Source organism: Chanodichthys erythropterus, chromosome 9 (genome assembly GCF_024489055.1).
Source record: "Chanodichthys erythropterus isolate Z2021 chromosome 9, ASM2448905v1, whole genome shotgun sequence".
Classification (NCBI taxonomy): domain Eukaryota; kingdom Metazoa; phylum Chordata; class Actinopteri; order Cypriniformes; family Xenocyprididae; genus Chanodichthys; species Chanodichthys erythropterus.
Window position 1 is genome coordinate 134,750 of NC_090229.1, and position 27,086 is coordinate 161,835.

A 27,086-nucleotide genomic window follows, 5' to 3' on the forward strand; every position below is an offset into this window, starting at 1 on the left:
CTTTTTTCAAGGGGGCGCTGTCGAGCCCCCCTGCCACGCCCGGGTACCAGCCTCTCCGGCGTCCTAATGGCCGCGGATTCCAATGTGTGTGCCAATTTTCAAGAGTTTTTGAGCATGTTAAGGCCCCCAAAAAGCCCCGGAAGACGGAAAAAAAAAAATAAAAAAAAAAAATAAAAAAATAATAATAATCCTTAGAAGAACAAGAGGGCCCTGCGCGAATTTTCGCTTGGGCCCTAATAATCCTTAGAAGAACAAGAGGGCCCTGCGCGAATTTTCGCTTGGGCCCTAATAATCCTTAGAAGAACAAGAGGGCCCTGCGCGAATTTTCGCTTGGGCCCTAATAATCCTTAGAAGAACAAGAGGGCCCTGCGCGAATTTTCGCTTGGGCCCTAATAATCCTTAGAAGAACAAGAGGGCCCTGCGCGCTTAATTCGCTTGGGCCCTAATAATAAACTGAGCAATTCCAATAGGGTCCTCACACCATCGGTGCTCGGGCCCTAAAAAGAAACGGAGCAATTCCAATAGGGTCCTCACACCATCGGTGCTCGGGCCCTAATTAGAAAAACTTAAACTTGAACAAATTTAATCATGCGCATGCGCCACAATACTACGTCATGACGGCGCATTACTTCACCAGAGTTTGAAAAATGCACCTTCAGCCATCTTTCTGTGATCGCGATGCGCGAGGCAACTTTGCTGATCAAAGAAGAAAACAAAGGAGCGCACGTTTGGATGACTACAAATGAGACGTTATGTATTACAAATAAAGAAGCAAGTAAGTATCTTGATATATGCTCTCTTTATTTTTATTTTTTTCACCGGAACATCTTATGTTCTTATGAGTGTAACTTATTTAGTTTAATCGCAATATGGAGGTGAATTAATCATGTTTCCTGTAATTTATTTATGATTGCATTATAATAATTTCTTATACAATATGAACGTGGTCGCGTGTGTGGGCGTGTTCAAAGAACACTGAACTCTGACTTTTTAAATCATTTTAAATGACTTTAAGTTAAATTTACAAAACTAAATTCAAAGATCTGATCTTGTAACATTTAAAGACAATACATTTAATCGCTATTATAACCACCAGTAATGCTTATAATCTATTTTTCTTTTTGCATTTGAAAAGTTAGTTGTTCAATTACTGTTTGTGTTTGTAATATGTAATATTTTTGTGCTTATCTGTTGTTTTATATATTCATTTTGTAGGATCAGTACAGATTTGTTATTGGAGATACAGTGCAAGCTGTGTGGAATCAAAGACCTGTATTGATGAGGTGATGTTCCATGTTTTTCCATTAATTCAGCCACCCTGATCACACACTACAAGCTAAAACACTGCCATCAACTGTCCTTATGGCTTTTAAATGCTTTGAATCTTTTCTGTTTGCAAGTAATAAATTCTCACCTGTGCACTTACAAATCCCCATCTAATCATTATATATTTATATTTATATATAATGATATTATTATATAATTATTTTCAAAGCAAAACCCCTCAATTTGCTTGGGCCTTGGGTTATTTATCTATATTTGTGTAATTGATAAAGTTATGTTTAATTCCTTGTAAAGTATAAAAATGTTTATAAAAATGTTCTCTATTTTGAAAGGCCAGTGTCAGTGAAGATGGTGTGGTCACTGGAATCCTGGTGTTTGTGGGAAATGTGAAGGAGCTTCTCCCAGGATTCTACTACAGTGTTGTCCTGATGACTGAGGTAATTCATCTTGGGTGATGCAGTTGCGGTCAAAAGTTTACTTACACCTTGCAGAATAAACTGCTTCATCAGGGAAGTACTAAATAAAGAAACAAATACAATGCTAATTTGTATGATTTGTTTGTTTTATAATAAAGTTATGATTATGTAATCATATTTCTACTCTAAATTGTTTTTTGAAATATAAACATTTAAATTGTAGCTGTCATAAATTATGTATTCAAACATTAAATACATAAATTAATTATAAAAAAAATATTTAAAATAAAATTATAATGAATATGTAACGTGGTGCATATAATTAGCAGTATGCTCCTCTCTATAGCTGACTAATGAGTTTATGCTGAATATGATTTTTCTGAAGTAAATGTGATGTTACGTGACATTGTTTACAAGCTGTTTCATTGACGTCTTTCCACGCGTTGAAACACTGATTGAGCGATTAAATGTGACGTGTTATGGATCAGTTGTACTGTATCTTGTAACATACCTTCAGATGTTCATTCATATTTATTTCACACTGTAACTGATATTAAAGTGGAGGAGATGATCGTTACACAGTAAACATCTTGGCCACAAGCTTCAATCACTATCAGCAACTCTTTGCCTTTAGGGAATACCAAATGGGTTTTTATTATTTTCAAACCTACAAAGGTGGATATAAACTTTGGAGTTCTGTATATATATATATCTATATCTATTGATTTCATTCGATTGAACCAATTATAATAACGGACTGACTCTTACTTCTTTTTTGTTTTTTTTTTCCTCCAGGTATTTTTTTTTTTACTTTCTTGCCTCTTTGGAACATGTTCATTTATGCATGCTGTGTAGAGGTGGTTCGCAGCTTCATGGACATTTAAGGTTTTCTGCCGATGAAGAGCTTCTGGGACATTGACATAAACAGCACTTTTTCATACAACTTAAAAAAAGGTGGTGACAGACAATTTTGGTTTTCTTGTTTTTGTGCCTTTGGAATTCATTGTTTTTTTTGTTTGTTTTGTTTTTTCTTTTCAAAATTACATTCACTGTAATGCTGGAGTAAGATTTTAGAAGAAACCTTTTTGTCCTGTTTAATGTTTGTGCTAGTAAGGGTTGCAGAGCTTATAAGTAACAAGGTTTACAAAAGGTAACACTTTACAAAAGGTCTTGCTTGTTAAGATCAATTAATATATTAGATAACATTATCTATGTGCATTGACTTTTTTTTTTACAGTATTTATCAATATTTGTTAACATTATGCAATAAAAAAAAAATTTCTCAAGTTAATAAAATGTATAGTTATTGTTCATGTTAGTTTACAGTGCATTATCTATTAACATATGCAACTTTTGATTTTAATAATGCATACGTAATATTAACTAGGATTTATAAATGCTTAAAGTATTTTTCATTCATAGTTCATGTTAACTAAAGTAGTTAACTAATAGAAAATTATTGTACAGTGTTACCCAAAGTTTTGAATCTTTTCTTTTCTTTACATTTTGTTTGTATTAATTCATGGGTGTTATCTTATTTATCATCTTATACAGAATGATTTTATCTGAAAATGTAAAAATGCAGAAGATTGTGATGGGTAGGTTTAGGTACCTTTGTATGTGATGGAGAAAATTATAGTGCATATAAGCCTCACTGTCCTCCAGACTCTTTCTAAATGAGAGTTAAAGTGTTGTAATTGTTTGTGATTGTGTATAGTGTTTCTTGGGTTTTTCTTGCGCATCAACAAAAAGGTTTTTGTGCATTTGTTTTAGAGATTATTTTGTCAGTAAATGTAAAGGGTTTCAATTTGCATTTGTGTTGATTGTAATATTTTGAAATATACTAAATTGTAACTTCATTATTATATGTACAAAAAATGTAATTACAAATGTATTAAATTATATAATAGTGTGCATGTAAATTACATTAAAGTATATTTAAGTTCGCATTAATTGCTTGTCAGTACATTCGGAAGTATACTTTTACCATATTTTGAAGTACATAAAAAATTGTATTAAAGTCCTACTTAAGTGCTTTAAAAAAAATCACTCAGAAGTTCAACTTATTGCATTTAATATGAACTTAATCTGTGATATATTTAAAATTAATTACAAATAGAATGCACTTAAGCGGCTGAAAAAATTACATTTAATTCACACTTAAGTGTATTGATAACTGATATTAAAATATATTTTAGTTCACATTAATTGCTTGTTAGTGCATTGGGCAGTGCACTTTAACTATATTTTAAAGGTACTAGAAGCAATTACGAAGGTTGTCATAAAGTTGTATTAAAGTACCACTTAAGTTGTTCAAAAAAATCACTCAAAAGTTCAACTTATTGCATTTAATATTAACTTAATCTGTGATATATTTGAAATTGATTACAAATAGATTGCACTTAAGCGGATGAAACATTACATTTAATTCACACTTAAGTGTATTGATATCTGATATTAAAATATATTTTAGTTCACATTAATTGCTTGTTAGTGCATTGGGCAGTGCACTTCAACTATATTTTAAAGGTACTAGAAGCAATTACAAAGGTTGTCATAAAGTTGTATTAAAGTACCACTTAAGTTGTTCAAAAAAATCACTCTTAAGTTCAACTTATTGCATTTAATATGAACTTAATATGTGATATATTTGAAATTAAGTACAGATATAATGCACTTAAGCGATGAAAACATTACATTTAATTCACACTTAAGTGTTTTCTTTTAAAGTATATTATTTTTGCAATAAGTACACTTTATAAAAGTATACTAAAGTGCACTTTTTTTTCACAAGGGCAGACTTTGTGAATGAGGGTCAGTATAAAGCAGGTTTTGCACAAAAGTTGCTCCTGAGGGATGGAGCAGTGCCAACTGTTTGTGATCCAGCTACACCTCCAGAAGAAGTAAGTATCACGTGTTTGTTTTCCAAATCGCCTTTCTGAAAGAGCTTCTTGGCACTCTGTGAGGCTAATGTTGCTAAAGCTACCATTTTCTGTCTGTTTTCACTGATGCTGCCTTTACGTGCTACCAGAATGATCGTTAATAGGAATGTAGTAGTTAAAAATTGCATATTAAAGCAATGTGAAGTCGATAACTTTAATTTGTCATGCTCATAATCACATATGGGACCGTGATAGCATGCGATGGCACCATGAGACCAGCTATGTTGTTATTTTATCGCGCCGTGCTCCCCGTCTGTGTAATTCATAAATGTTCATTTATTATGCACAGTACAATCAGATGACTGACTTTTAAATTGAGTATGTTTTCTGTAAAGATATCAGGCTTTTACTAATAGTGGAATGTTTATTTGCAAAGGCCAGCACATCAGAACAGAGCAGCCAAACAAGGGATATTGCTTGCCAGACAGACGCATAACTGCTGACCTATTTTTTTTATTGCTGTCATGCCGGAGCACGAGCTCTAGAAGCTCCGTCCTCGTCTGAAAAGGGGGGTGGGAGCACCAGGTCATTTGCATTTAAAGGGACAAACACAAAAACAGCACGTTTTGGCTCATACCAATTTCAACAAGCTATAAAAAAATTATCTGTATGGTGTTTTGAGCTAAAACTTCACATACACACTCTGGGGACATCAGAGACTTATTTTACATCTTGTAAAAGGGGGCATAATAGGTCCTCTTTAAGTCCCGGTAGTGAAATTTAAAGGTGCCATAGAATTGAAAATTGAATTTACCTTGGCATAGTTGAATAACAAGAGTTCAGTACATGGGAATGACATACAGTGAGTCTCAAACACCATTGTTTCCTCCTTCTTATGTAAAACTTATTTGTTTAAAAGACCTCCGAAGAACAGGCGAATCTCAACATAACACAGACTGTGACGCAACAGTCGGGATCATTAATATGTACACCCCCAATATTTGCATATGCCAGCCTATGTTCAAGGCATTAGACAAGGGCAGGCAGTAGCTATTAACATCTGGATCTGTGCACAGAGATGAATCATCAGACGTTATGCAGGTAAGCAAGCAAGAACAACAGCGAAAAATGGCAGATGGAGCAATAATAACTGACATGATCCGTGATTTGTAAATCGTCTTTCTAAATGTTTCATTAGCATGTTGCTAATGTACTGTTAAATGTGGTTAAAGTTACCATTTTTTCTTACTGTATTCACGGAGACAAGAGCCGTAGTTATTTTCTTTTTTAAACACTTGCAGTCTGTATAATTCATAAACACAACTTCATTCTTTATAAACCTCTCCAACAGTGTGTAATGTTAGCTTTAGCCACGGAGCACTATCAAACTCATTCAGAATCAAATGTTGTCAGGTGGGAAGGAGTGAGGACTCAATTTGCAGGGAAGAGGGCTTTTATTAATAATAAAAAATAAAACAAAAACACAACAAAAACTACCCCGTGGGGGAAAACAGACTTGACAAAAACAGGACACAACTTGACTTGGCTTGACTTGACTTGACTGAAAACACCAGGAAAAATATGACAACGAACCAGCACAGGACTGCAAACACAAGGAGAATAAATAGGAGAGCAAATGAGGCAGGTAATGAGGGAGGACAGGTGGGGCAAATCAACCAATAATGAGGTAACAAGGTGGGCGGGGTCAAGACAATAGACATGAGCACATGGCACAAGAAACACGTGACAAGCCATGTGCTCACACCAAACAAAACAAAGACACAAGCACATGGCCAATGAAGACAAATCACAAGCCATGTGCTTACACAAGACGAGACATGAACACGCAACTATGAGAGAACCCATAAGTCACGTGTTCACACAAAACGAAACATGAGAGCACGCAGCCCGTGAAACACAGACTGCGTGCTACACAAGACAACAACACAACATGAAAGTTCGCGGCAGGTGGAAATAACCGCGTGCTACACAAAACATGAGACAAGAGCGCACGGCAAGTGAAAGTACACCCAACCGTGCACTCACAATAAGGACAGGACTGGGAGCGCGAGTGTCCGAATCCCGACACGAAACCGAAACCAAACTAGACACAAGTGCCGGGATCCGAACGCCACGCTCCCAACATGAAACAAGGCACGCAGACAAGAGAGCGCACGGCCCGAGAACACTCGAGACCGTACGCTCACACAAAAACAAGACAAGAACGGGAGTGTCAGAGCTCTGTCACAAAACCAAGAAATAAACTAGACGCTTGATGAACACTTTGTAAAGATCCATTTTGAGGTTATATTAGCTGTGTGAACTTTGTTTATTCAATGTATTATAGAGTCGAGAGCTCGGGGCCGGGAGTTCAAGGATTTAAAGGGGAAGCATCCTGAATCGGCGCATTTATAATGATGCCCCAAAATAGGCAGTTAAAAAAATTAATTAAAAAAAAAATCTATGGGGTATTTTGAGCTGAAACTTCAGAGACACATTCAGGGGACACCTTAGACTTACATTACATCTTGTGAAAAAACGTTCTAGGTCACCTTTAAGGTTTATGTTAAAATTTGTCATCTAAAAGCTCCATAAATATAAACACTGTGTCATTATACACCTTAAAAAATAACGAATGAATAATATTATTTAATGAAAAATTATAAAGCATAGGTCCAAACACCATTTTTGGTTATGTCCCACACCTGTAGTTTCAATGCTGAGATGCGTAAAATTAGCTAATTCCTTTTACAATATGACTGTTACGGTACACAGGAGTCGGACACAGATGTAAACAGGTAATGGTCTTTTATTGACACCAGTAGAGCAAATAGAGCAAAATAGCAGTGATAAGGTAAGCAGCAATGGATTAGGAGATGGATATATGAGATGAATGGAGATAGTTACGGTCCTTTTCTTTTCAGATGTGGGAATCCATGAACACGCTGGAGCTGGAGATCGCTGGAGAAGGGTAGAGCACTCACACACAGGAGACAAGGCACACAGAGGGAAGGAGACAGGTAAGTATGGAGTGGGGAGTCCTTGAGGTAAGCATTAACGTGAGTATCTGCAAACGAGACCGGACGTGGAGTGCTGTGTGTGCGTGCTCTTTGTAGTGCTGTTGATTGGTGCAATGATGAGGTGCAGGTGGCGGTGATCAGTACTCTGGAGATGGAGTGCGCTGTGATTGGTGGATGTTGGAGCCTGACGTGTCTGTGTCTATCAGGGTGACTGTCGTGGAAAGTTTGAAGTAGGTTGGGATCAAGGATGTCCTTTCTTGGAACCCAGGAGCGTTCCTCAGGGCCATAGCCTTCCCAATCGACCAAGTACTCCAGCTGACCACCACGGCGCCGGGAGTCCAAGATCTCGTGGACCTCATATGCTGCACCATCTTCCAGGATGAGTGGAAGGGGGGGTTCGGCGGGAGTCACGTCAGGCCCTGTGGAGAGAACAGAAGGGTGATAAGGCTTGAGGAGTAAGACGTGGAAAGTTGGGTGAATACGATACCCTTGTGGAAGTTGAAGTTGGTATGTGACCGGGTTGATCTGCTTGATGATGGGAAATGGGCCAATGAACCTGGGACTCAGCTTCTTGCAGGGCAGACGCAGTCTGATGTCCCGTGTCGACAGCCATACCTTCTGTCCGGGCTGGAAGACAGGGGTGTTGGAGCGCCGCAGGTCCGCTGCCATCCTGCGTCTGTGCAGGGCTCATTGCAACTGGTGGTGGGCTGAGTCCCAGACCCTCTCGCTCTCTCGGAACCAGTAATCCACCGCCGGAGCGTTAGATGGTTCCCCGGTCCAGGGGAACAGTGGGGGTTGGTAACCGAGTACGCACTGGAATGGAGTGAGTCCTGTAGTCGACTGCCGGAGAGAGTTCTGGGTGTACTCGGCCCAACCCAAATACTGGTTCCAAGAGTCCTGGTGGTCATGACAGAAGGTACGGAGGAAGCGGCCGATCTCCTGGACCTTCCTTTCTGTCTGCCCGTTCGACTGCGGATGGTACCCCGATGTTAGGCTGACGGCCACACCAAGAGCGAGTGGAAAGCCTTCCATACTTGAGAGATGAATTGGGGTCCTCTGTCCGATACAATGTCCTCTGGGATTCCGAAATACCTGAACACGTGGTTGAATAGCATTTCTGCAGTTTCCATGGCAGTAGGTAACCCTCTTAGTGGGATGAGACGACAAGATTTGGAGAAACGATCTATGATGACTAGGATGCAGGTATTTCCATCGGAAGCGGGAAGGTCCATTATGAAATCCACTCCTAGGTGTGACCAAGGTCGGTTGGGAACGGGCAGAGGAAGGAGTTTCCCGGCTGGCAGATGACGTGGACTTTTGGAGATGGCGCACTCCCGGCAGCCCTGCACATACCTTCTGACATCGGCTGCCATCCCTGGCCACCAGAAGCGTTCTTTCAGCAACGAGAGGGTTTCATTGACCCCCGGGTGACCAGTGCCTAGTGATGTATGAGCTGAGTGGATGGTTGGAGTGCGTCGTGTCCGGGTGATGTAAAGCAAGCCAGGTGGACAGCCCGGCGGAGGGTTCGTGGAGGCATTGGAGGAGGGAATGGTCTCTTCTGACCATGTGATAGGGCTTACAATGAGTGAGCTCGGGATGATAGGCTCAGGTTCTTCTGACTTTTCTTCAGGAGCATGGAGACGGGAGAGAGCATCCACTTTTATATTCTTTGAGCCAGGTCGATAGGAAATGGTGTAGTTGAACCGAGAGAAGAACTTGGCCCAACGAGCTTGTCTTGGATTCAACCTTTTGGCAGCACGGAGATATTCAAGGTTTTTATGATCTGTAAGGACCAGGAATGCATGCTTGGCTCCCTCCAACCAATGCCTCCACTCTTCCAGAGCAAGCTTCACAGCGAGGAGTTCCCTGTCACCGATGTCATAGTTGACGTCCGCCGGGCTGAGCTTGCGGGAGAAGGCGGCGCACGGATGGAGTCTACTTGGCGTCCCCTGCTGCTGTGACAACACCGCTCCCACTCCGGTGGTAGAGGCGTCCACCTCCACGATGAAGGGCAGGTCTGGATCAGGGTGGACGAGTAGGGGAGCGGTGGTGAAGGCTTCCTTGAGGCGGTTGAAGGCGTTGGTGGCTGCTGGAGTCCAGGACAGAGACTTGGGCTTGTTTCTGAGGAGACTGGTGAGAGGATGGGCGATGGAGCTGTAGTTCTTGATAAACCGGCGGTAGAAGTTAGCGAATCCAAGGAAGCGTTGTAGTTCTTTGATGGTTGTGGGTTCTGACCAGGTGGTGATGGATTCCACCTTCCTCTCGTCCATCCGGATGCCACTGTGGTCGATGATATATCCCAGGAATGATACTGTAGGCTGATGGAAGGAGCACTTTTCTGCTTTGAGGAACAGGTGGAATTGACGATGGCGGGTGAGGACCTCCGCAACGTGTCGGCGATGTTCGGCCTGCCTCCGGGAGTAGATGAGTATATCGTCGATGTATACTAGGACGAACCGATGGAGAAACTCCCGGAGCACCTCATGGATGAAGTCCTGGAATACGGAGGGGGCGTTGACCAGGCCATACGGCATCATGAGGTACTCATAGTGGCCAGTAGGTGTAATGAAGGCGGTATTCCACCCGTCCCCCTCACGTATCCAGATGAGGTTGTACGCGCTGCGGAGGTCCAGCTTCGTGAACACAGTGGCACCACGGAGATGTTCCAGGGCTGCTGGGACGAGAGGAAGGGGATATCTGAACTTTACGGTAATCTTGTTGAGTGAGCGGTAGTCGATATAGGGCCGCAAGCCTCCGTCCTTTTTAGCCACAAAGAAGAAGCTGGAAGCAGCAGGGGAAGTAGACGGCCGGATGTATCCTTGAGCGAGGGCCTCCTTGATGTAATCCTCCATGGCCTTCTCCTCCGGGATGGATAAGGGGTAGATCTTACCCCTTGGCACTGGTTCACCCGGAAGCAGATCGATGGCACAGTCCCATGGCCGGTGTGGAGGCAGCTTGGAAGCCCTTTGAGGGCAGAAGACGTCGCTGAAGGGGGCGTAACATTTGGGAATGTCGATGGAACGTTTCTCCACTGGACTCTCGATGGATGTTGCACAGATGGGAAGATCTGAAGGAGGAGTTCGTGGTACAGGAAGTTCAGCGAGGCATCGAGAGAAACAGGTTTCACCCCACTTCAGGATTTCGCCCGTTTTCCAGGAGATGGTGGGATTGTGCTGCTCCAACCAGGGACGCCCTAGAACCACGTCAGCGGTGGAATCCTCCAGAACCAGCAGATGTAATTCCTCTTGATGTAGAAGTCCTACTTGAAGCTTGAGTGGTCCTGCCACAGTACGGACGTGCTTACGGCTGAGAGGCTTGGCAGTTATGGAGTTGATCTGGTAGATCGATGGAGAGGTCTTGAGACGAAGATGCCGGCAGAGGGCACCGGAGACAAAATTGCCGGCTGACCCTGAATCGAGGAGCGCGACCACTGTAAGGGAGATATCAGCAGCAGTAAGATTGACGACAGTGGTGAGTGGTTTCATTTTCTGAATAGAAGGGATTATGGCACTCACCATGGGTCGAGGAGGTCGTGTGGGGCATGCCGCAATTGCATGCCTGGGAGCGCCACAATATAAGCACAGGTTCAGGGTCAGCCGACGATGGCGCTCAGAGGGAGTTAAATGAGAATTTTCTACATCCATGGGTTCGTTGGCTGGTTCTGGGGAGCTGACGGGTTCGGATCGGCAGAGGAGCATGTTGGGAAGAGACTGGTCCTGGTGCTCTTGGAGGCACGCCTGCATACGAGTGGCGCAGCAGATGGAAAGCTGGATGAACTTCTCGAGGCTGATGGAATCCTCGTATGCAGCGAGATGCAGCCGTACCCGAGGTTCCAGTCCTTGACAATATGTGGTTATCAGAGCTTGTTCGTTCCATCTGCTAACAGCAGCAAGCATTCTGAAGTGCAAAGCATAATCATAAATAGACATAGACCCTTGTTTAAGATTGTAGAGTTTCTCACCAGCAGATGAATCTGTAATCGGTTTCCCGAAAACTTCCTGGAAATGGGAAATAAATGCAGGATATGACTGCGTGACAGCACCGTGTTGTGACCAGATGGAATCGGCCCATTTTAATGCTTTGCTGCTTAACTGGGAGATGAGGAACGCTATTTTGGATGTATCGCTCGGGTACAGGTGCGGCTGCATCTCCAGGACCAGTTCGCACTGCAGCAGGAATCCGCTGCAGTCCTCCGCCGATCCTGAGTAGGGCGCTGGTTTGGCCATGGGACTTGCGTACAACGGAGGTGAAGGAGAGCTGGCGGTGCTGACTGTGGTGAGGGTGGTACTCGCTGGTGCAGGTGAGGGAGAAGTGGCTGGAGATGGTGACGGTGGATTGGTGGTGAGTGTATGCCAAAGCGCATCCACCAGGGCTTGGAAAGGGTCAGGTTGGCTCATACTGGGTCTTCGGTGTTGGTCCGGTCTTCTGTTACGGTACACAGGAGTCGGACACAGATGTAAACAGGTAATGGTCTTTTATTGACACCAGTAGAGCAAATAGCAGTGATAAGGTAAGCAGCAATGGATTAGGAGATGGATATATGAGATGAATGGAGATAGTTACTGTCCTTTTCTTTTCAGATGTGGGAATCCATGAATACGCTGGAGCTGGAGATCGCTGGAGAAGGGTAGAACACTCACACACAGGAGACGAGGCACACAGAGGGAAGGAGACAAGTAAGTATGGAGCAGGGAGTCCTTGAGGTAAGCATTAACATGAGTATCTGCAAACAAGACCGGACGTGGAGTGCTGTGTGTGCGTGGTCTTTGTAGTGCTGTTGATTGGTGCAATGATGAGGTGCAGGTGGCGGTGATCAGTACTCTGGAGATGGAGTGCGCTGTGATTGGTGGATGTTGGAGCCTGACGTGTCTGTGACAATGACATTATTTCAAATGAATTAGTTTCAAATAAATGTTACTTTACACCATCTTAAAATTTTTTTGTTTACTAATCATTTATATGATTTTTTAAAATATAAATACACCTGTCCCACACTTTTGAGTCCTTACCGCAACACTGAAAAAAGACTCTTAATATGACATTTGTTCAAAGCCAAACAAATTTAGTTTCTATGGAAACAGAAATCAGCATGTGAGCACATGGCTTACAGATTGGGTCACCCCCATTAGGTCACTCACAAGATCCAGAAAACTAAGATAAAGATATTTTCTTCATAAGTATTTATTTTGTGTCCTTACCATTCAGCTTAGTAATTGTGTATTTTGAACTACATTTTAAAAATGAACTTATATTACTGTTGAATACATGTGCATATATATGTGGTGCTAAAAGTCAAAACTGATGTATCAGACCTTGATAGCTGCCAGTTATCAGCAATATTAGCAAAAATGTCATTTCTGCAACTTCCGCAATCTCTTTACCACAGCATTTTTAGGTGTTGTGGTAAAGACCTTGTGTTGCTGTAGAGACAAATTCAAGTTTTATACTGTATATTACATTGATCAGCCACAACATTAAAACCACTAACAGGTGTGGTGAATATCATTACTCTATCATTGCAATGGCACCTGTCAATGGGTGGGATACATTAGGCAGCAAGTGAAGTCAGTTCTTGAATTTCATGAGTTGGAAGCAGTGAAAAGAATAAGTGAAAAGATCTGAGTGACTTTGACAAGGGCCAAATGGTGATGGCGAGTCAACTGCATCAGAGCATCTCCAAAACAGCAGGTCTTGTGGTGTGTTTACTTTATGTAGTGGTTAGTACATAACAAAAGTGGTGCAAGGAAGGACAAGCGGTTGAGGGAGTGTGATTCTCAGGGCAAGGTTCTGCTGGGAAACTTTGGATCCTGGCATTCATGTGGATGTTACTTTGACATGTACCACCTACCTGAAGATTGTTGCAGACCATTGCAATTGTGTTCCCTGATGGCAGTGGCCTGTTTCAGCAGGCTAATGCACCCTGCCACACTGCAAAAATTGTTCAGGAATGGTTTGAGGAACATGACAAAGGCCTCGGCCTCAAAATTCCCCATATCTCAATTCGATTGAGCATCAAAAAATTGGATCCATGGAAGCCCCACCTCGCAACCTGATACCACAGTGCTTCCATTCAGTGCTCCTGTGGAGTCCTTGCCTTTATATATCAGAGCTGTTTTGGCAGCATGAGGGGGACCTACATGATATTAGGCAGGCGGTTTTAATGCTGTGGCTGATCAGTGTATATTGCAAATGTTAAGTCTATTGTAATCTAAATATAAACATGCCATTTTTGGAACCCTAGAAGATACCAAATTCATGTAATAAGATAACAGAAATGCAGAAACGTACTGAGAAAAGACCCTGACAGATATGAGTAGTTATGGAAAAAGAGCAGATAAACTGACAAATCAGAAAAGAAGACAGTGGAGGATAAACAAAATAAACCAGAGGACAAAACAAAATACTGAAGGCCTCAAATTAGTTTGTTGCTATAATAGATGTTCATAAAATTATTAGTTTTTGAAACAAGAAAATCAGTTTAACCTAGTCTTTCCTGCAATACCTCTTGACAAAATACCTTCTCTTTTTGACTGTTTTTATACAGTAACCTATTGTTACAGTACAGAAGGGACTGAGGCAGATGTAAAACAAACAGGTGAGTTTATTAATGTCAGCAGAGTTATAACAGCAGTGCAGGTGATGAAATGTGAATAATGGAGATGATGTCTTGCTGATGATTGCAGGAATGGAGAGAATGGATCGCGCTGGAGACTTGGAACACAGGAGACTGAAGACTTGGAATACAGGAGACTGGAGACACTCACACACATGAGGAGGAACACAGGAGGGAGACTGGAAACGTCGGAGACAGGTAAGTAGTTTGTCTGGAGTCCTTGAGGTAAGCATACAGGTAAGTAGCAAACAACGAGACCGGACAGTGAGTGTGTGTGAGTGTTGGCTTTTTGAAGTGCTGGTGATTGCGGTGATGATGACGTGCAGGTGGCGGTGATTAGTATTCAGGAGATGGAGTGCGTTGGGATTGAGTGAGGGTGGAGCCTGGTGTGTCTGTTACAGTACCCCCCCTCCCACGGCCCGCTCCTGTGTGCCGAGGAACCCGGCGTCGCGGTGGTCGTCCTCTTCCTCGAGGGGCAGGTCTGTCGGGGTGGCTGGCGTGGAATGTTTCTAGAAGGTTGGGGTCGAGGATGTCGTTTCTAGGAACCCATGAGCGTTCTTCGGGGCCGTAGCCTTCCCAGTCCACTAGGTATTCGAGAAGACCACCACGGCGCCGTCCAAGATCTCACGCACTGCATAGGCGGCTCCGTCGTCCAGGATGAGTGGGAGGGGAGGGGAGGCGGCTGCCACGTCAGGCTCTGTGGAGGGAGACATAGAGGGATGGTGAGGTTTCAACAGTGACACATGAAATGTAGGGTGAATCTTATACTGTGGTGGAAGCTGGAGTTGGAAAGTGACCGGGTTGATCTGCCGAGTGATGGTGAACGGGCCAATGAATCTGGGACTCAGCTTCTTGCAGGGCAGACGCATCCTGATGTCCCGGGTCGACAGCCAGACCTTCTGTCCCGGTTGATAGGAGGGAGCCTCTGAGCGCCGAAGGTCTGCTGTCGCCCTGCGTCTGCGCAGGGCCCTCTGTAGCTGGTGGTGAGCTGAGTCCCAAACCCTCTCACTCTCCCGGAACCAGTAGTCCACTGCCGGAACATTGGATGGTTCCCCGTCCCAGGGGAACAGTGGGGGTTGTAAACCGAGCACGCACTGGAATGGAGTGAGTCCGGTGGTCGACTGTCGCAGGGAGTTTTGTGCGTACTCGGCCCAACCCAGGTACTGGTTCCAGGAGTCCTGGTGGCCGTGACCAGGGGCGGACTGGCCATCTGTGTGATCTGGAGAATCACAGAACGGCCGGTACTCCAGGACGGCCGGCGGGCCGGCCCACCACCCGCCACGCACGCAGTCATTCATCTGTTTTTTTCCCCCACTAATCTGTTTCACACTCCAGTACTGTAGGTGGCAGCAATGCACCTTTAAGTTGAATGCCAGCTGCACTGGCCGTGGCCGCCAAGTAAGCAGCAAAGACGTTAGATCAGTGGTCTCAAACTGCCAGCCCGCCCACCCCTCTACCCGGCCCGCAACTGATCTCAAATCTAAATTATTATTATTATTCTGTACTTGCTACCTGTCTGATATGCAAAGAAAAAGTCGCCGTTCTATGGGGGCATTCACATATCGCGTCACATAAGCGGCCGCGCCGCATTCTCCTTCTTTCCAATGCGCTTTCGCTCCAGTGGCGTCTGTCGTTGCTATGCAACCATGAGTCGTGCTCTCAATCGCTTCTATTATGAGCGCGCTTGCCTAAATTACAGTAAAAGCACTCGACTTTAAGTCACGAGCGCCGATGCAGCCATTAAACGTTACCGATGCTCAAACGGCATCTTGGACAAACGTAGCCCAGCTGTGTGAGCACAAGCGCTGCCAGGTGTCTGTCAAGAAACCGAGGAGAGTACAAATGTATTCAGGGATTGTATTTGTTCAGTACAGTGTTGTTCAGTGCAAGATTTTAATGTTATTTAAGCTAACATAAAGTAAGGGAAAATACTTCCACTAGATGTTAAAAACTAATAATGTATGTAACAATGAGAGATTTTTATTTTTTTGGCAAAATAAAGTTGATATATAGCTCCAGTTTTTTTGTTTATTTCTGACCCCTCCACGCCACAACTGTTGCTGGTTTTGTTCCTAAATTACTGATTTTTTATTCTATATATCTTGTTGGATGTGAGAAGTCACACCAGACTATTTCAATTAATAGTATTATATTAGTAGTATTATAATTAGTAATAGTATTATATAATTATATTACACTCTGTAACAATGAGAGAGACACTGCTGTTTACATTAAGTATGGTAAATAAGATATTTATAGTATAGGTATAAACATATTTTAGTAGGCCTAATGAAATTTGAAGTAAATGAGAAATAATGGAAAGGAAAGTAAATTTTCTGAAATGTTGCGCTTTCTTGCGCTTGAAGGATAATATGGCCCTCCTATGAGGTGTCAATCACAGAAACGGCCCCCTGACAATTTGAGTTTGAGACCCCTGCTATATGAGTATTCAAGTTAATCTAATATGCTTTTAACACAACATCTAGTCAACATCAGTGCTTTTGCTATAATTTGGATGGTATAGTATCATGAGCCACAATTAAAGTCTTGTGACACTCATGCCAGGCATTATTGTTGTCGAGTTTCCGCACGCCGATTGCTTTGGGCTGGGCCTAGTCAAAGTCCAGGGCTGTTTTTTAGTCCCAGTCCGTCCCTGGCCGTGACAGCAGGAAGCGGCCGGTCTCCTGGATCTTCCGTTCCGTCTGCCCGTTCGACTGAGGATGGTAACCGGATGACAGGCTGACGGTCACACCCAGGAGGGAAAGGAACGCCTTCCAAACACAGGAGATAAATTGGGGACCTTGGTCTGAAACAATGTCTTCAGGGATTCCATAATGTCAGAAAACATGGTTAAACATAAGTTCAGCTGTTTCCATAGCGGTGGGTAGACCTTTCAGGGGGATCAGACGACAGAGTTTGGAGAAACGTTCTACTACCACCAGGATGCACGTGTGACCATCAGAGGCTGGCAGGTCTGTGATGAAATCCACTCCCAGGTGTGAACAGGGCCGCTTAGGAACGGGCAGAGGATTAAGCTTGCCGGCTGGGAGATGACGAGGGCTCTTGGAGATGGCACACTCCATGCAGCCCTGCACGTACCTTCTGATATCCCTGGCCATGTTGGGCCACCAGAAGCACTCTTTAAGCAGCGAGAGGGTCTCATTGGCCCCCGGGTGGCCAGTGCCAAGTGATGTATGTGAGGCGTGAATGAGTGGAGTGCGTTGTCTTCGGGTGAGATATTGCAAGCCTTGAGGGCAACCCGGCGGAGTGTTGGTGGAGGCATTGGAGGAGGGAATGGTTTCTTCCGACCAGGAGATGGGGCTCACGAAAATGGACTCTGGGAGAATGGGTTCTGGTTCTTCATCTTTCTCCTCCGGGGCATGGATACGGGATAAGGCGTCCGCCTTGATGTTTCTGGAACCAGGATGATAGGAGATTGTGAAATCAAATCTGGAGAAGAACATGGCCCACTCTCCGGGGATTGTCGGGGATTGAGTCTCTTGGCAGCCTTCAGGTATTCCAAGTTTTTGTGGTATGTTAGTACCAAGAAGGGGTGTTTGGCTCCCTCCAACCAATGCCTCCACTCTTCCAACGCAAGCTTCACGGCCAGGAGTTCGCGGTCACCGATGTCATAGTTGACCTCCGCCAGGTTGAGCTTGCGGGAGAAGAAGGCGCATGGGTGTAGTCTACTTGGTGCCCCCTGCTGCTGAGAAAGCACCGCTCCCACTCCGGTGGTGGAGGCGTCCACCTCCACAACGAAAGGGAGTTCTGGGTTTGGATGAACGAGGAGGGGAGCGGTGGTGAAGGCGGTCTTGAGGGCTTCAAAGGCGTTGGTGGCAGAGAGATCCCAGGACAGAGACTTGGGCTGTTTGCGGAGCAGGTTGGTGAGTGGACATACAATGGAGCTGTAGTTGTTGATTAAACAGCGATAAAAGTTGGCAAAACCTAGGAAGCGTTGGAGTTCTTTGATGGTGGATGGTGTGGGCCAGGACTTGATAGCTTCCACCTTCCCCTCGTCCATCCGAATGCCACTGTGATCGATGATGTAACCGAGGAAATGGACGGAGGGTTGGTGGAATGAGCACTTTTCAGCTTTGAAGAAGAGATCAAACTGTCGCAGGCGTTGGAGGACCTCTGCAACGTGTCGGCGATGTTCGGCCAGGCTCCGGGAGTAGATAAGGATGTCGTCTATGTAGACCAGGACAGACCGATGGAGAAACTCCCGGAGCACCTCATGGATGAAATCCTGGAATACGAAGGGGGCGTTGACCAGGCCGTATGGCATAACCAGGTATTCGTAGTGGCCGGTGGGCGTGACGAAGGCGGTCTTCCACTCGTCCCCCTCGCGTATCCGGATGAGGTTGTACGCGCTGCGGAGGTCCAGCTTGGTGAACACAGTGGCACCACGGAGATGTTCTAGGGCAGCTGGGACGAGAGTAAGGGGGTACCGGAACTTTACAGTGATCTTGTTGAGGCTGGAATATCCACGGAGCATTTCTCTACCGGGCTTTCGATGGAGGTGACACAGAGAGAGAGATCTTTTTTTCGAGGAGACTAGAGAACAGGAAACTCGGAGAGACAATTGGAGAAGCAATCTTCGCCCCACTTCAGGATTTCGCCCGTGCGTCATGAGATGGTGGGATTGTGCTGCTCCAGCCACGGACACCCCAGAACCACGTCAGAGGTGGATTCCTTCAGAACCAGCAGATGAATCCATTCCACATGCAGAATGCTGATCCGTAACACCAGTGGGCCCACGCACCGGCTGATTTTCTTACGGCTCAGAGGTTTTCCCGTGATGGAGTGGACTTGATAGATGGTTGGAGAGGGCGAGGTTTTGAGCTGGAGCTGTCTGCAGAGGGAGCCGGAGATGAAATTGCCTGCTGACCCTGAATCGAGGAGCGCCACCACTGGAAGAGATACATCAGCAGCAGTAAGGTTTACTACAGTTGTGAGTGGTTTCATCTTCTTAATGGAGGGAATGATGGCACTCACCGTTGGACGAGGAGGACGAATGGGGCATGCTGAAATACCATGCCCCGGAGCACCACAATAAAGGCAGAGATGGAGGGTCAGCCGGCGTTGTCGCTTTGTAGACGAGAGGCGAGATGAGTCAATTTGCATAGGTTCTGTGGCTGGTTCTGGAGGGCTGACGGGCTCTGATCGGCGGAGGAGGGTGTTGGAGAGTAGCTGACCCTGGTGTTCTTCAATACACGACTGCATACTAGAACCGAAGCGGATGGAGAGTTGAATGAAGCGTTCAAAGCCGATGGTGTCCTCGTATGCAGCGAGATGTAGCCGCACACTCGGATCCAAACCTTGACGGTACGTGGTGATGAGGGCTTGTTCATTCCATCCGCTTGCAGCAGCCAGCGTTCTGAATTGTAAAGCATATTTATTAATAGACATGGATTGTTGCTTTAAATTATAAAGTTTCTCACTAGCAGATGAATCAGACACCGGTTTTCCAAAAACTTTGCGGAAGTGAGAGATGAAGGATGAAAAGGACTGCATAGCGGGGCCCTTCTGCGACCACAGGGAATCTGCCCACTTCAACGCTTTACCTTGGAGATGAGAGATGATGAACACTATTTTGGCTGTGTCAGTGGGAAAGATGTCATGCTGACATCCGCTGTTTGGTCCGGTCTTCTGTTGCAGTACAGAAGGGACTGAGGCAGATGTAAAACAAACAGGTGAGTTTATTGATGTCAGCAGAGTTATAACAGCAGTGCAGGTGATGAAAGGTGAATAATGGAGATGATGTCTTGCTGATGATTGCAGGAATGGAGAAAATGGATCGCGCTGGAGACTTGGAACACAGGAGACTGAAGACTTGGAATACAGGAGACTGGAGACACTCACACACATGAGGAGGAACACAGGAGGGAGACTGGAAACGTCAGAGACAGGTAAGTAGTTCGTCTGGAGTCCTTGAGGTAAGCATACAGGTAAGTAGCAAACAACGAGACCAGACAGTGAGTGTGTGTGAGTGTTGGCTTTTTGAAGTGCTGGTGATTGCGGTGATGATGACGTGCAGGTGGCGGTGATTAGTATTCGGGAGATGGAGTGCGTTGGGATTGAGTGAAGGTGGAGCCTGGCGTGTCTGTTACACCTATAGTTAAGGTTGCATTATTAACATGTCATTAACATTGTATCCTTACTGATGAAAACTGTTATTACCGCAGAAATTATTTATTTTAATTATTAATCAGACTGTTGTTTGCAAAAATAAAATATTTTATCTTTGGCATATATTAAAACAATTGGTACTAAGGTTAGCATCCAAATTTTCCATGACATAAAGAATATCATAAAATCTAATTTTAAATTATTTTTTAATATCGGTATTTACAAAAATGGACACATCTCGAAAGTAACTATGTAAATGTATTACATTTTTATAAAAATTAAAAAAGAAAAGTGTATAAAATTACCGTTATTGTAATGTTGCGGTAAGGACATTTTGTAATACTTGACGGGTGCTCCATTAAACCTTCGTCCTCAGTTAGGAACCTGGGTGTGCTCTTTGATACCAATCTTTCATTTGAAAGTCATGTTTCTAGTATCTGTAAAACCGCCTTCTTCCATCTTAAAAATATATCTAAATTACGACATATGCTCTCAATGACAAATGCGGAACAGTTGGTTCATGCATTCATGACCTCAAGACTAGATTATTGTAACGCTCTACTGGGTGGTTGTTCTGCTCGGCTTTTAAACAAACTACAGTTGGTCCAAAATGCGGCAGCTAGAGTTCTTACTAGAACCAGAAAGTATGACCATATTAGCCCAGTTCTGTCAACATTACATTGGCTCCCTATTAAACATCGTATAGATTTTAAAATCTTGCTACTTACTTATAAAGCTCTAAATGGTTTAGCTCCCCAGTACCTAAGTGAGCTCTTAATGCATTATAGTCCTTCACGTTTATTGCGATCTCAGAATTTAGGCCAGTTGATAATACCCAGAATATCAAAATCAACTGAAGGCGGCAGATCCTTTTCCTATTTAGCACCTAAACTCTGGAACAATCTTCCTAGCATTGTTCGGGAAGCAGACACACTCTGTCAGTTTAAATCTAGACTAAAAACACATCTCTTTGCTCTTGCATACACATAACACATTATCAATACATTAACATTTTTCAAATCCGTTAAAGGATTGTTACGCTGCAATAATTAGGTCGGCCGGAACCGAGAACATTTCCTATAACACTAGATATACCTGTACATCAGAATAAGAATGGCATCTACGCTAATATCTGTCTCTCTGCTTATCCTGAGGTTTGCCGGGTGCTGGATCCAGGCCGTATCCAGATCAGATGGAGAACCTGCGTCTGGACCTGACTACAACGTAGCCCAGGAGATAATGGGCCTAAAGATCCAATTCTGGCTGCATCTATAATTCAGATTTTTAATCCCCGTATCCGCTTACATATATTTATATATAATCGATTTTTAATCTCTATAATAAAAATGTACAATTCAGATTTTGATCTCCATATACATTTACATATATATATCTTCCAAGGGGTTTTTTCCCTCCTAGGACTTTTTTCCCAGTGCTAGCACGCTGGGTTTTTCTCCTAGGGGTTTTTTTCCACCCCTGGAAGTCAGCCGACATTGGCTTAATGTAGCACCATCTTGTATATGTTACATATTACCACGCTTGTTTGTACAGTTTTAACCACTTCCCTTTTTTTCTGTGCTTCTAATATGTAAAGCTGCTTTGAAACAATTACCAATTGTAAAAGCGCTATATAAATAAATTTGACTTGACTAATAATAAGAAGAGATGAAATAAAAAAATAAACATTTTCCAGATTCAAATCTTAATGTCTACATTTAATTCTGTGTACATTTTTATATGTATTACAGACTGTGATGGTTAAAATTGAAATTCCTAGAGGCTGATCTTTTTTTTTTTAAAGTTGGGAGAGGCAAAAGTGTTGCAGAAACACCCATGTATGGAAATAAAAATCCAAGCTGCACTCATATTTTCTTCAGAGAAAGTAAAATATCTATTTGCTTTTAATTTTTTTACTCAGCTTAGGATTCAGTCTGATCTCAGTAGTAGCGTTCTGATATTTATATGTAGCCAACACATACACATTTTAGACCGATAAAGGTAAAGGTAGGTGCCACAAGAAGAAAAAATGCTTCTCTCTCGCTCTCGCTCTCTCAACATGAGAGAGAGATAGAGAGAGAGAGCGCGAACGAACATAGGGCTGTATTTTATGTCGCAATGTCTCCACGGCCAGAATCGCAGAAGGAAATACAAATGAAAAATGAATAAACACTACGCCAACGAATTGACTGCAACAAACGACAAACGTAAAGGTAAGAATGTTTAATGTATTCCTCTGTGAGAACACATTGTTAAATATTAATGAAAACGTATGTAAGACGGTTCATGACCATGACAGCTACCTGCGCAGGAAAACTCTTTCGACTTGACGTCTTACGAAACGTTAATGTTCAGATTAAAATACTTTATTGGAGATATATGTTACTGTCAATTTTCGTGTCGTTGCGTTACGGAAATCGTTGCGCTCGAGGACGTATACACATAGGCCTACAGAAAAGATAGGAATCTACTGCCGTATGTCTTAGCGAGACCCTGGAAAGCAGATCGGTTTATCTAAAGGCTCATACTACATAGGCTACTTTAGATGCCCATCGAATTTTCTGAAACATCCTTACAGCACATAAATGCTGTATAGGTAGCCTATACACCCTATAATGTTTTATTAGTAACCTAATATGTGCTGTATGTGGTGCATCTAATACCTGTTTTTAAGTAAAAAATATAATTACGTTTAAATTAAACTGCATACATGAAAGTATTTTTTAAGGGCATTCTCAGGTCTTTATATCATGTTTCTGGAGTTTAGCTAATTAAGTTTTTTTGCACCAAAAAAAGTAAAAATTTATCATTTTGTATCTTCAATTTCACTATCTGTCAAAAATACTTAGTTTTAAGGGGCATACTAATTTCAGAGATGCAAGTAAACGGCAACTGCTGTGATTGGTGAACTTCATCCATGCCCTCCTCCACAGCATGTGTGATGTGAGTTTTGATGGTTGAGATGCCGATGGCCAGCGCTGTATAGAGCTGTATGTGTTTGAGATCCTGAGGTAGAAGAAAATGAACCACCACAACGATTGCAACAGACTGTTTCTAAAATCTACTATTTTTATATAAAACTATTGTTATAACTTGTTAGACTGCTATAATTTATGTCTACAACTGGCAGCATGTTGAGAATAATTAAGAAAAGAGAATGTTCTTAAATGAGATGATTAAATGAAAACATTCTTGTTTAATAATAGATCAGGCATGTCATTTAAAATAAATTTCAGCCATGCATGTCTAATAGTTTGATCTTTTGGAAGGGTAAGGATATGCAGTTTTTGGAGGTGCAGTTTGTCTACATCCAGGGACAGAACAATGTCAGACAGTCTTACTTGAAATCTTAGCCTCACAGCATATTGATCTTGTGATTGATTGAATGACATGAGTTATTAAGAGCACACTTCTTGATTTACATGTTGAGGGATCCTTGTTGAAACTAACCCAGGGCGCATAAACCTTTGAGCAACTTTATACTCACATGGTGTAATTTCAAACTTTGTTTGGCTTCACAGTGGTAAACCAAGCTTTGGTAACCACAAGTTAGTTAACTTGTCTTTGTTACTGCATTGATAGGTTTTTAATTTACCGCTTTGTCAAAACACTAACCCTGTTTGCTTAAGTCTAGTCCCAAACTAAAATGCATGTTTGAGCAGGATTTTGCAGTTTTGAACTGGATAGAGCAGATATAAAATTGAAAAGCAAAACTGATATCTCTAGGATCCAGTAACATTTATCTTTATGGAAAGCCTCATTTTGACCTGTTATTGATATGAAATGTTATTGTTTTTATGAAGAAAATAGAGAGAATGAATTTGACCAGATATTTGTAGCAGCATACAGCGTAGGATCCACAGACCATTATTAGTAAGTGTCATATGAGCCTACTGTATAAACAACGTTTACACATTTTTACGGGTATTGTATACTGCTTAGCTCTACAATTAGAGAAAAAGAAACACCATAGGAAAAGTATGTCAACAGTCAGGTGTGGCAAGTGTGTGCATGCAAGTATCTTATGGCTGGTCAGGAATTATGAATGAGACATTCCTTGGGAGTTGAACTGTTTATGTAAAACCTATAAACCTATAAAACCTATTATATGCTATAACATCTGGTTTGTTCTGACCTTAGTCTCACACACACATGTTCGTTTTTGTGAATTGTGGGGACATTCCATAGGCGTAATGGTTTTTATACTGTACAAACTGTATTTTCTATCCCCCTACACTACCCCTACCCCTAAACCTAACCATCACAGGAAACTGCACACTTTTACTTTCTCACAAAAACTCATTCTGTATGATTTATAAGCCTTTTGAAAAGTGGGGACATGGGGTAATGTCCTCATAAGTCACCTCTTTTTGTAATACCAATGTCATACCCATGTCATTATACACAAAGTTAAATGGTTAAAATTAAATGTGCTCTGATCTCTACAATTGGGCCTCTGTTTGCGCCTGGAAACATTCACGGAAATGTACAGAAATGTCTGACTGTATGGAATCTGTGTGCATGAGAGGAAAAGATGGAGACTAGCTGCAGTAACAGACTCTCTTTCAAATGGAAACTTTCTTGGTGCAACTATGCGGAATGTAACTTTTTTTTGTTTTACTTTGTTTTACTCTCTTTTAATATATTTAAAAATATTTGTATTACTCTTACAAATTATTTTAGCTTGAATTAATTGAATTTTTTTTAATTTTGAAGCCTTTCCAACAGAATGAAAGCCTAATAATAAAGACGGCATCATTTTATAATTAAATGGCCCTGGGATTAAAAATGCAATGGGGACATTTTTGTCCTTAAAAGGCTAGTTAACCCAAAAAAGTAATTAGAAAAATTCTGTCATTAATTACTTACCCTCATTCCATTTCAAACCCATAAAATATTCATTCATCTTTAGAACACAAATGAATATTTTTAATTAAATCTTAGATTTTTCTATTTCTCCATTGACAGCCTACGCAACTAACACTTTCAAGCCCCAGAAAGGTAGTAAAGACATCATTAAAGTAATCCATATGACTCCAGTGGTTTAACCTCAATTTTATGAAGTGATGCGAGTGCTTTGTTTGCACAAAAAAAAAGAAGCACTTTATTTACAAAATAATAATTTCCAACAAGGAAGGAGCAAAGGAAGGAGCTTCAAAGGGCTTTAAGCAAATGGTAAAGGTTTATGCTTCCGGTGGTGCTGCTCAGCTGGCGACCCGGGCTCAGGTGCTGCTGCGTTACACTACACTGATTGCGTGTTTGTTCATTTGTTTTTAAGTTTGTAAAGTATTTGTAAAGTATTTGTAAAGTATTTGTAAAGTATTTATTTTAAGTTGTTTTTATATAAAGTGCCGTTTGTAGGCATTATGATGGCCTGGATGACGAAAGCTGCTGCTCTTTTTCTCTTGGGGCTGATTATAATTGGACTTGGTGAAAGATGTTGCGCCATGCCGAAGTGCGTGAAGGATGGAAGTTTGCTGCCGCTTATCTACACAAGAGACACACTGTTGTCTCTTCGCTCAAAGGGGATTACCTCAGTGGTAGACTTCACCGAGGCAGTGGAAGAGCAGTTATTCCATCGGAAGCATTCACGAAAGAGGGGTAGAAGAGGAGGAATACGACAACGTGTCAGAAGGAGAGGCAGCAGGCCTCTGCTTCCTTTGGTTGTTATGGGGAATGTGCGTTCACTGAGAAGGAAAATGGAGGAGCTTCGCATTAACGTCAAGGTGTGCTACGAGTACCGTGAAACTGGCATTGTGGTACTAACGGAGACATGGCTAAATCAAGACATCCCTGACTCCTTATTTGAACTGGATGGTTTTTCCCTCGTTCGCTCGGATAGGCAAAGGACGGCTGGGAAGTGCAGAGGAGGAGGTATTGCTGCTTATATCAGGAATGACTGGTGTACTCAATGTATGGTGCGGGAGAGGGTCTGCAACCCCGATTTGGAACTAATCTGTCTGTCATTAAGACCTGTGTACTTACCCAGAGAATTTGGGAACATTATTTTATGTGTGGCATATATCCCTCCTGATGGAAATGCTGCAAAATCAGCAGCGCAAATTGCTGACTGTGTTCAGAACCAGCCTCAAAGAACACCATGCGCCCCTGTTTTTATTATGGGTGATTTTAATCAGTGTAATCTAGAATTAATGCTTCCTGGCTATGATCAATATGTCAAATGTGAGACTCGGGATAAGAAAATTCTGGATAAATGTTATGGTAATGTCAGAAATGCTTATATTGCAAAATCAAAGCCCCCGCTATCTACTTCTGATCACAACATGATTCATCTGATTCCAACCTATAGAACTGTTTTTAAAAGTAGGAAACCTGAGGTAAAGACTGTATCTGTGTGTTCAGAGGATAGCATAGAGACACTTAAGGGATGTTTCCTGTGTACAGACTGGGACATTGTACAGAATGGGGATATTGATGAGGACACATTAAGTTTTGTGCCGATAACGTTTTGGAAAAGAAGTGTGTAACTGTTTTTCCTAATAACAAGCCATACATTACTAAAGAAATTAAAGAATGCATTAATCGAAAGAAACAAGCTTTTAAGGAGAAAGACTGGGTCGGTCTGTGAGTGGTACAAAAAGAACTCACTGGCATGATGAGAGTCGCTAGAAAAAGACACAAGGACACTTTGGAGCAGAGTTTTAATTCTGTACCATCAAAAAAAAATATGGGACACAATAAAAGCAATGACAAATATGAATACTGGACGTAAGCACCTCATTAC

The 27,086-nt window shown here is 42.6% G+C and overlaps 1 protein-coding gene and 1 long non-coding RNA gene across 2 annotated transcripts in view; both read left to right on the forward strand.

The window, feature by feature from the left end:
• The first annotated feature begins 310 nt into the window (after positions 1-310).
• On the forward strand, positions 311-3,609 carry LOC137026160 (uncharacterized). Its single transcript, XR_010895851.1, has 3 exons — positions 311-1,283; positions 1,617-1,721; positions 2,496-3,609. It is a non-coding gene; the product is annotated as an uncharacterized lncRNA (long non-coding RNA).
• An 18,734-nt stretch (positions 3,610-22,343) lies between these two features.
• Positions 22,344-27,086, forward strand: part of LOC137026725 (proline-rich transmembrane protein 3) — a 37,329-nt gene continuing 32,586 nt past the window's right edge. Inside the window, exon 1 of the mRNA XM_067394157.1 lies at positions 22,344-22,554. The gene's annotated coding sequence lies outside the window, so the exon portion shown is untranslated. The remainder of the gene's footprint in view (positions 22,555-27,086) is intronic.